The following is a 10,954-nucleotide window of genomic DNA, read 5'->3' as shown; positions in this document are numbered from 1 at the left end:
ATTCTGATGGGCTTTCCTTTGTATGTGACTTGTTGTTTTTCTTTTGCTGCCTTCAGTGTTCTCTCTTTGTTGTATACATTTAGTGTTTTTACTATGATGTGTCATGGGGAGTTTCTTTTCTGATCCTGTCTATTTGGTGTTCTATGTGCTTCCTGTATTTGTATGGGGATGTCTTCCTTAATTTTGGGAAATTCTCTCCTATAGTCCTGTTTAAGAACTGGTCAATACCATTAACCTGAAATTCTCCTTTCTTTATTCCTATGGCCCATAGATTTGGTCTTTTCATGGTGTCCCACATCTCTTGCATATTCCATTCCTGTGTTTTTAAAATTTTTCCATACTCTTTGCTTGAGTGGTCCAATTCTTCAACTTTATCCCCAGTGTTGATAATCTGTTTTCCATTTCATTCATTCTGGAGGTGAGGCTTTCCCCTGTTGTTTCAAGTTGGCTTACTGAGTTTTGTACTTCCTTCTTCATTTCTGCCCGAGTTTTCTTCAATGCTTCTATCTCTTTTGTGAATTCATTCTGCAGTTTATCCTTATATTCGTTTAGCTCTTTGATTTGTTTGTCTCTTTTGTGAATTCATTCAGAAGTTTATCCCTATCTTCTTTAAGTTCTTTGATTTGTTTGTTCATGTGTTCTTTAAATTAATTGAATTCCTTGATCATGTTTATGATTGTTCTTTTCAATTCAGTATCCTGGGTTATCTCTAGGGGGTTCTCCTTGCAGAAACGTCTCCTTCTATAGGATTGGTGGAGTTTGGTGGGGACATAGTGTTTTGGCTTTCCATTTTATTATTCATTCATTGTGATTTTGGCATGTGGATTTCTTTTGTTGTTTATGATTCTGAGAATTAAGTTGAAGTATGCTTCTGTTTTTATTATCTGGGTGCCTAGATCCTTTCTTTGTCGATTATGTAAAGCTGGTTGGTACAGGGTTCAGGTTCTCTCAGGTTTATTTTGGAGGGAACTGGTGGCTTCAGATCAGCTATTCAGGGGTACCCACAGAAGCCCAATTCAGGTTCCAGTCAGTACATTCAGTCTTCCTTCACCACATGGAGGCAGGATCTAGGCTCTCTCAGGCAGTCCAGTGTGTTGTCAACCCTATGCTAGAGGGAGGCCAGAGGGGGGCCAGAAATCGGCACTCTCTGTTGGTCTGCTGAGATCCCACCCTTAGCCTACCCAAGCCAGATCTGCCCTGGGGCCTTGGGAGGGGCCTCACAAAATCCCAGGTAGGGAGATGGTATGGTGTAATTAGGGGAAGCTCACCACCACGCAGAGGCAGGATCCAGGGCTGTCAGGCTGTCCCCTGGGTTCTCAGGCCCTCTGGTAGTTGGAGGTCAGAGGGAGGCCAGAACCCAGCACTCTCTGACAGTCTGCTGAGCTCTGAGATTGGCCATTTCTTGAACATATAATCATGGGCAACCAACTTTGATGAAGAATCCCAAGTGTCTCTGAGCAGTGTGTAAGATAAACAGAAAACCAATGTGAAACTCCATTCCAAGAAACCTGGGTGTATTCTGACTCAAACCACATATATATAGAGGAAACAGAGTGGGCCCTTACTTTGGCTCATCTGTGCATAAGAATTATAGGTCACTGACATTCTAATGAGATATGCATTCTTTGGCACCCAGTTCAAATGTGTTGCTTAAGATGGATGGAGTTTTTCATATGCTAACAGAGATCATGAAGTTGGGGGGGGATGGAAAGGTGAAGGTAGTGATGGAGGAGAAGGGTTGAAACATAAACAAAATACTTTGAACTAAATTCTTGATTCAATAAAAAAAATTTTTTTTAAGTTAATCATGGGCTGGAGAGATGGCTCAGTGGTTAGGAGTGTTTACTGCCCTTCCAGAGGACTTGAGTTTGGTTCCTAGCACCAGTGTCTGCTGACTCACAACCACCTTTAACTCCAGCTCCAGGGAATCTGATGCCCTCCTTTGGCCCTTGTGGACACCTGCATACATTTGGAATACATGCACAGAGACACTCATACATACACATAATTTTTTTTTAAAGTTTTTATGAAAACAAAGCTAGGGGCTGGAGAGATGGCCCAACAGTTAAGAACAGTGACTGTTCTTGCAGAACACCCAGGTTTGAATCCCAGCACCCACACGGCAGCTAACAACTGTCCATAACTCCAGTTCCAGGGGTTCCAACAGCCTCTTCTTTCCTCTGTGGGCATTGCACTACACGGGTGTACTTACCTACACACAGGCAATACACACATACACATAAAATTAAAATAAATAAAGTATTTAAAAAAGAAAAGAAAAGCTAATCATGTACCTACTATGTGATCCATCCATTTCACTGCTAGGTATTTCACCAAATAACAGAAAGCACACATCTGTGCAAAGTCTTATGCATAAATGATTTGGGGTTTTTATTTATTTTTCTTCTTTCATTCTTTCTGGATGGGATACCTGTAGATAAAAACCATTTTTAAACAGTTCTGTTCAATTTGGTGTTCTCAGTGAAACTGCCAACTTGGAGAAAATGCTATCATGACACTAATATGTCCTCAAGAGAGTATCTGCTTGTTTTTTTAAATTTTGTTTTGCTTTTATTTTGTTATTGAAATCTTTACTTGTAGAATTAATGACTCCCAAACTGTTCTTTAAATACCTTTACAAAGCAATGCTATGGTTTCCTTTCCTTCTTTGATTTAGTTCTTAACTTTTTTAAAAAATATACTTTTATTTATTATTTTTATTTTATGTGTATGCGTGTATTGCCTGCGTGTAGGTAAGTGCACCGATGTCGTGCAATGCCAGTGAAGGACAGAAGAGGCTGCTGGAGCCCCTGGAGTTGGAGTTACAGACAGTTGTTAGCTGCTATGTGGGTGCTGGGATTTGAACCCGGGTCTTCTGCAAGAACAACCAGTGTTCTTAACTGCTGAGCCATCTCTCCAGCCCCTTTTTTAAATATATAATTTTACTTTTGTGCATTTATAAATGATTTATTTATCTAGAAACAATCCAATGTCTCTCAACAGGAGAATGAGTACATTTATCCACACAGAGTAATTTAGCAATAAAAGAGAATGAACTTTGGTTTTTTGTTTTGTTCTGTTTTTTGCAGTTCTAGATATCAAACCCATGTTCTCACACATGTTAATCACACACTCTACCACTGAACTACAGCCTCAACCTAGAGAGTGAGTTACTGATACACATACCCTGAATCGGTCTCAAATAGTGTTGGATGAAGGAAGCCAGATCCACTAATCCTACAAAAAGGACATACTGTACAATTCCTTTTATGTAAAACTACAGAAATGAAAAGTCACTAACAGTGACAAAAACTCAGAGCAAGAAGTAATGGGTGCAGAAAGATGAGACTACAAAAGGGCAGGAAGAAACTTGGGGGGCAGTGAATTTACTAACAATATTGATTGTGGTGATGGTTTCACAGGTGTCATGTGTCAAACACTGCATCATACACTGCAATCTATTACATGCCAACTCTAACTCAATATGCATACACAGAGACAACCATATTAGCCTCAAAATCAGTCTCTCTCTCTCTCTCTCTCTCTCTCTCTCTCTCTCTCTCTCTCTCATCTCTCTCTTCCTCCCCCTCACTCTCCTAGAGATTAAATCAAAGGCTTTGCATGTGCTAAGCAAATGTGATAACACTGGGCTACATCCATAGCCTGGTTAAAATTTTAGCCAGGCATGGTGGTGCACACCTTTAATCCCAGCACTCAGGAGCCAGAGGCAGGCAGATCTCTCTGAGTTCGAGGCCAGCCTGGTCTACATAGTGAGTTCCAGGACAGCTGGGGCTACAGGGAGACCCTGTCTCAAAAAGGCCAAAAAAAACTTTTTTTTTACAATAGTTTTAAAAATGTTTAATGAGTATATAATTTTTTCTTTCTTCTTGTGGGGAGGGTGTATGTATACCCAGGGTCTCACACATACTAACCATGTACTCTTCCACTAAACTAACCCTAGCCCAAATGTGTCATTTTAAAATTAGCAAATTCTGCTGTGTCCAAAAGAAGTACAAGACCAGGAAGAGGGTAAGGAACTTGTTGTGGGGACCTGACTTCGATCTTCAGAACCCACATAGAGGTGGAATGGGAAAACTGACTCCACGAAATTGTCCATGTGTGCTGTGTCACCCCCCCATCCCAGGTCAACACACCATGAACACACAATAAATATTCAAAAAAGAAATATAGAAGCTGGGTGTGATGGTGCATGCCTTTAATCCCAGCACTCAGGAGGAAGAGGCAGGTGGATCTCTGTGAGCAGGAGACCAGCTTGGTCCAAACAGTGAGCCCCCCACCCCCCCAAAAAAAGAAAGAAAGAAATAGAGGTGTTTGATGCCAGGGATAGTTAAAATATTCCCTAGGTTCTCCATTATTAGGTGCCTATTCTAGCTGCTATGGAAACAAAATTAATGCCAAGGCAGATGAATCAAAGAAAGCAAAACTAATCTTTTGTTATATAAAGTTTCAAAGACTCTTTTTGAAACACTTTGATATTCACTGAGAAATGGTGTCAGAAATTGCCACATTCCAATTATTTCCCAAAAGGTAAAACACTTTCAACTTTCAGAGATAATAACCTGCTCTGTTTACAAATAAAATTTTTGTGCTTACAGCACCTTCTTTCATTGGTAAGGTATTTAAAAACTGTACAATAGGAAAGTTCTAATTACCAACACAGATTTCCTACATTTTTGTAAAAAGCTGCCATTTTCATATATCAAAGCACAAAATCCACAAAGTTTGGGATATCAAATTCTGATAAGAAGGCAGCTATACCTGAGTTGTCTGTGTGTTACTTTCTTTTGTCTGGACCTTGCTTGGTTTCCCAGGCCCAAACTCCTGGTCCTAATCAAGTGATCCTTCCCCTCAGCTTCCCAAGTAGCTAGGACGGTAGGCATGCCTTGGCGCCCAACACTATCCAGTTCTTAAAGGAAGGGAAGCTGCTGCTGGGCATGTCCATCTAGGCTGGGAATTGAGACAAACTCAGGAGGACAATGCTTATCTAGTAAAAAAAAAAAAAAAATCTACCAAGTGGGAACTACAGAGATTGTACATCCTCAAATAGTAGATCAAATAAATGTGATCAAGAGTACTTAGATTTTGTTAAAAGCTAAAACACACAGTATTTGTTACTTTCAAAAGACTCCTGCCAGGTCTGAGCCCTGTAACAATGATTACTAACACAAATTCAGGGCTGTCTACCTAGATTAAAATTCCAGTCCTGGGGCTGAGCAGGGCTAGGAAGAGATAAAAGAGGGCAGGAGGGGAGAATAACTAGAACACATCACATCATGTATGGAATTGTCAAAGAATTACCTTAAAAATAATTCCAGCCCTGTCACTTACTGGTTATGTACAGTCAGACAGACATTTAACCTCTCAAAAACTCAGCTGCCTTGTTCATAAAATGCAGACAAGAGACTGTCTTTTGTGGCACTTTTGTGAGGAAGAAATCTAGTCATAGTAACAATATGACATTGTTTATACCCGCTTGGGAGTGAGCTGGGCCTATATTCTTCCTAGTTACTCAGAAGGCTATTCAGGAAAATCCCAAATCCAGGCCAGCCTGGGCAACTTCATGATTCTATTTCAAACAAAAAAGGGAAAAAAGGAGCCAAGTGTGGTGGCACACACCTTTAGTCCCAAGCACCAGGGAGGCAGAGGCAGATGGATCTCTGTGAGTTCAAGGCCAGCCTGGTCTACATAGGGAGTTCCATACCAGCTGGGGCTACAGAGAGACCCTGTCTCAAAAAGACCAACAACAACAACAAAACAAAACAAAAAAAAAGAAGTAAAGAAGGGTTGGGAGTCCAGAGCTTCTGGTTCAGTGAGAGACTCTGTCTCAAGGCAATAGAGAGTGACAGAGGAAGATACCTGACACCCTGCTCTGGCTGCCACATACCTGTATGCTCACCTGCACACTCAGGTGCCAGGTGCATGAAACAACAGGAGGGGGGGGAGGGAGGGAGGGAGGGAGGGAGAGAGAAACACAAATAAGGGAGATATTCCATATAGCTGATGCAGATTCAACTTTAGGAAACTTTAGGTGAGGATGCACAGAGTGGCTTTCTTCCAAAGAGTAAAATATGGGGGGTTGGGGATTTAGCTCAAGGCCCTGGGTTCGATCCTCAGCTCCGAAAAAAAGAAGAAGAAACAAGGCAACCAAAGAGTACAGTATGGAAAGGGGATGGGTACTACTTTGTACTGGAGAACTATAATGAATACTACCTCACACAGCTGGTCACAGTCTACACTGAGAGCCATAATCATGCTGCGGGCATGTATCTTTGCTGTGATACAGTCTTTCTGTATCACAACCATAACCAGTAAACCATAACTAGTCTTATCATATGAAAAATAGTAAATTTCAAAAAAGGCACCCTACAAATGATCTGAATAACAGTCCATAAAAGCAGTCAAATTCATCAAAATAAATCTGGAAAATGATCATAGCCAAACTACCAAAGGAAATATTTCACCTAAATTTAATGTGTTATTTAGTTATTATCTAGGAATAGAAAAAAATTACATTAGGTATAAAGACATTTCATAAACTTGGACTTTAAGTAATAATACTTTAGCCACACTGGGTCATTAATTGTAGTAGATGCATACCAGCGTTTGAATGAGAAATGGCCCCATAGGCTCAGGTATCTGAACACTTGGCCCCAGTTGGTGGCACTGTTTGGGGAGGTTTAGGAGGTGTGCAGCCTTGCTGGAGGAAGTACATCCATGGGGGCCAGCTTTGAGAGTTCACAGCCTTGCTCCACTTCAGTTGCTCTCTCTGTGCTTCCTGTGCCTACTTGAAGATGAGAGCTCTCAGCCTCCTGCCCAAGCTGTCATGCCTGCTTCCTCCATGCCTCCCCCCATGATGGATTCTCATCCCCCTGGAACTGTAAGCCCAAATAAACTCTTCCCTCTAATATGTCAATAGCAAAGGAATGAGAATAAGGTATGATTATTAATAGAAGCTGAGCATAGATTATATGGGAACATGCTACATTACTGTCTCAATTTTTGTGTAAATCTGTTTTTCTAAGAATACTTAAAAATAAACACATACTTTTTCCTTCAAAGCTCATTAAAAATCCTGTCTCCTCCAAGAAACTAACCCTCAAACTCAGAGACTCACTCAGAATCTTACTATATTGAGCACTTAGCACATTACTCAACATGATTGTTTACAGGTGTACTTCATTTCACCAACTAAACCGTAAGCTTCTTAATGTCAACCAAAGTTATATTCTGTATGTCACTTAATACAGAAGTAGTTCCAAGCAAAATTTAGAAACCATCTAATCCAAATGAAAGTCACTTTCAGTGACAGTGAATTAATCTCCCAAGGCAGTTTCATTCTACTTTTGAACAACTCTAATAATTAGAAAGCGCTTCCTACTGAGTTGAAACCAGCTGCTCTATAATTTCCTCATTTAGTGCATGAATGAATGAATGATAAACTAGCTCGTTGAGAGCAGAGACACTTTCTGCTGTACCTAATCCATGCTTGATACACAGTGAATCGAGTAAATGAGTTGGCTGGGGAAAGGGGTGCAATCCACTTCTCCCACCCGGCCCACACACAATACCTAATTGTCTAGCTAATGACAATTACTTGATAATACTCTCATATAACTGCATATACGGCAAAGTCTATAGTTACATTTTGAGCATCAATTCGTATGTGTAACGCATTTGTTCATCTCTTCATACCCGTATTCATAGATTTGCAAACAATTTAACTAACGGTATCATAAGTGATTTTTGAGCACTGACAAGTGATAAAGGAATTGGGGTCAGTAATCCCCCAAGAGTGTGCTGCTGAGGTTTAGAAATGAATCAGAAAACCAGGGCGGAGAAGTATACTAGAAATCAAGAAAGAGCTCAGCCACTCCAGAGCCATGTAACTTGGGGCAATCACCAAGCCTCAGTTGAGGCCCACTTCCCTATCTGAAAATAACACTTGGCCCTCCGGGCTTCTCTTGTAATGGTCTGTTCTCAAACGAAAGGAGGTTTAACGCTGCACAACTTCCAGAACATTCCCTGCCCACTTGTCCTGTACGCTGGTGACCCACGGGATCACCACAGCTTTCTAGTCTTTACTCTTTAAAGAGCTGCTTAAGTAAATGAATCATAAACTCCCCGGGTTTGCCACAGGCCTGAGAAGGAAGCTTCTAGAATCCTACAAGGGGCACCTGTGGCAATCCTCTCCCTCAGCGCTCTCGAGGACAGAGCTGCACTTCTCCCTCAGCCACCCTCGGGTGAAGATGGCGGCTGGGCAAGTCTGAGGAGAAACTACCTGCAGGAGGAACGAAGCCGTGAAGACAGTCCCTGTAGAAACACCTGATCCAGGCACTCAGAGCCCAGGGCTCTGGAACTTCTGGACCCACCAAGAGGCACCAATGGCTTCGGGATGTTCCTCTGCACGCTTCCGCTTCCGCCGCGGGGCATGCTGGGCCCCTCCACTCCTGCGCAGACACAGACCCGCTAACCCAGCAGAGGTTGTCGCCAACGCAACACAAAATGGTTAAGGAAGGAAGGCTAGTCGGGGTGGCGCACTCCTTTCATTCCAGCACGCGGGAGGCAGAGGCAGCTGGTGGGTTAGAGACCAGCCAGCGTACATAATTCCAGGCCAGCGTACATAGACTTTATCTGAAAAAAGAATTTTTACTGTGTTTGCTGTTTTTAATGTCAGACTAAGTTGTCTGGAATTGACTTTGTCACAGTTTTCTAAAATTTAGAATCAATTCTTGTACTATGTTAGCAATAGACAATCCAAGTGACTTCCATGGCTCTGTGTAAAATATAGCGACTGTGTTAGCCTTTTTAGGACGCCATTGTTTTCAGGCCTCAAGTGGAGCTTAGCAAGTTATTAAAGCACTGGTGCTCAGAATGGTAAGAGTTTTATAAGAAGGAAAAAGAAGAAACCTTTCCTCACAGCCCAATGGTAAGAACATAAAACTAAGTCTGTCTCTTACTTTGTAAAACATATTCGTGAACAAAAGTGCTCTGGCGTGTCTGGAGAGATGGCACAGTGGTTAAGAACACTGGCTGCTTTAGCAGAGGACCTGGCTTCAGTTCCCGGTACCCATATGGTGGCTAACAATCGTCCTTAACTCCAGTTCCGGGGGATCCATTGTCTTCTGACCTCCACAGGCATTGCATGACAGGGGTGCACATACACACATGCAGGCATTATACACTAAAAGTAATAAGTAAAATATTTTTTAAAAGGGGGTTCTGGCAAAAATCCTTTGATGCACACTTCCAATATGGATTATTTTTGCTTCATATTTTGGCATTACATATAACTAATATTAATATAATTAATATTAAAATTAACTGCAGTCTTTTGCTGTTAGTGTGTTAAGCCAGGATAGGACCAGTGAGACAAGTGAATTCTGCTCCAGCCACACATTGGCTCATCACTGATGTGGACAGGAGAGGCTTGGTGTGCTAAAAGATCTTTCTTAGGAAGCTTTCATATCCAAGATCAGCAGAGTGGTGGGGCAGGCATCCGGCATTAAGCACAGAGGCCTCAACAAAAGTGTAGGACAGGTTCCCTCTCTACCAATCACCAGGAAGCTGAGCTGGATTGAGTGCAGTCTTCAGTTCTGACTGTGTGAAGTAGAGCCTGTTCTAAGAAGGATGCTCACTCTAATGATGAGGGAGAGGAAAATTCTTTTTATTGAGTGATAAGCACTATACTAGCTATTACGTATACAATTTCATTATTCTCCATAAATTCTGTATGTGTTTTATAATTTTTAAAATATTTTATTATTTTTATGTGTGTGCCTGGTAGGTAAGTGCACCTGTATCATGCAATGCTGGTGGAGCCAGAAGAGGCTGTTGCATCCCCTGGAACTGGAGTTATAGACAGTTGTTAGCTGCCATGTGGGGCTGGGATTCAAACCCGGGTCTTCTGCAAGAAGAACCAGTGTTCTTAACCACTGAGCCATCTCTCCAGCCCCTGTGTTTTATAATTTTTTAAAATTATTTACTTAATAACCACACTGTAAACTTTTAGGTTTACACATGAATTAATACAGTTATACATTATTGTACTCAGTATAAACCCTATAAAACCTAAAACTGAATGAGGTTTTAACCTTTAAAAAAGATCTCTATTTCATTTTAGAATCTACTGTTTCATACAGAAAAGCTCATTTTTAATGCAAATAACACTTAGATGTTTGTACATGCGTCTCTAATCTCTATGTATCTGATTATTACTAGTCACAGTCACTTACTTTCTAAGATCCTTGGCACCTGAGCATGAATGTAAAGTCATCAGGTAGATTTCAATGGTAATGTTTTGCACATCTACTAATTATTAAGGAGCAAATTTTTATGCTTTGAAGAATTATTTAAAAAATTTTTTTAATTTATTTTTTTTTAATTTTTACACCCACTTCCCAGATAGCACCCTCCCATAGCCTCCCCCCCCCAACTACAGCCATTATACGCTGATATCCCTGCTACTGTCTGCTGTGTTGTCAGCACCCCCAGCCATTCCCCACTACTTGCCATTCTGGTGAATCTAGTCAGCCTATCTAGAGGTCGTTGTTTGAGGAGGGTCAGCTGGTCCTCATCTAGTGGTAATCAGTTGTCAATATTCCTTTGGATAAGATTGGGGTCTGTTGTTCATTTTTCCAGTTCTGTCTGGGAATCCCTTTGGCCACCTTGGCCAACAAATCAAAAGAAGGTGTTGCCTGTCTGGCGTTGTTTCTTCTTATGTAGCCTTTAGCCATACATAAGGAGTTATGAAATTATATTGGCCCCTTTAATCTTTGGTTATACTTTCCTTTTGGGTGTTGAAGGCCATACAGTTGGACCAGATAAACCGATTTATTTTTACTCTTAAGGTCGTTTGAGGATCTGTTTCTCGGGGGTCTCATGGGCTTGGGAGGAGCCCCTGGCTCCTTTCTTTTACCAGTTCCACCTATGTGAA

General features: G+C 41.3%; 1 protein-coding gene across 1 annotated transcript in view; it reads right to left on the bottom strand.

Moving 5' to 3' along the window:
- The window catches only part of CUNH1orf146 (chromosome unknown C1orf146 homolog), a 28,442-nt gene extending 20,015 nt beyond the window's left edge, over nt 1-8,427 (bottom strand). Inside the window, exon 1 of the mRNA XM_008826829.3 lies at nt 8,300-8,427. The gene's annotated coding sequence lies outside the window, so the exon portion shown is untranslated. The remainder of the gene's footprint in view (nt 1-8,299) is intronic.
- Nucleotides 8,428-10,954: the final 2,527 nt, after the last annotated feature.

Source organism: Nannospalax galili, unplaced genomic scaffold (genome assembly GCF_000622305.1).
Source record: "Nannospalax galili isolate Female #2095 unplaced genomic scaffold, S.galili_v1.0 scaffold451, whole genome shotgun sequence".
Classification (NCBI taxonomy): domain Eukaryota; kingdom Metazoa; phylum Chordata; class Mammalia; order Rodentia; family Spalacidae; genus Nannospalax; species Nannospalax galili.
Note: the sequence above shows the minus strand (reverse complement) of the source record. Positions and strands in the feature narration are given on the sequence as shown.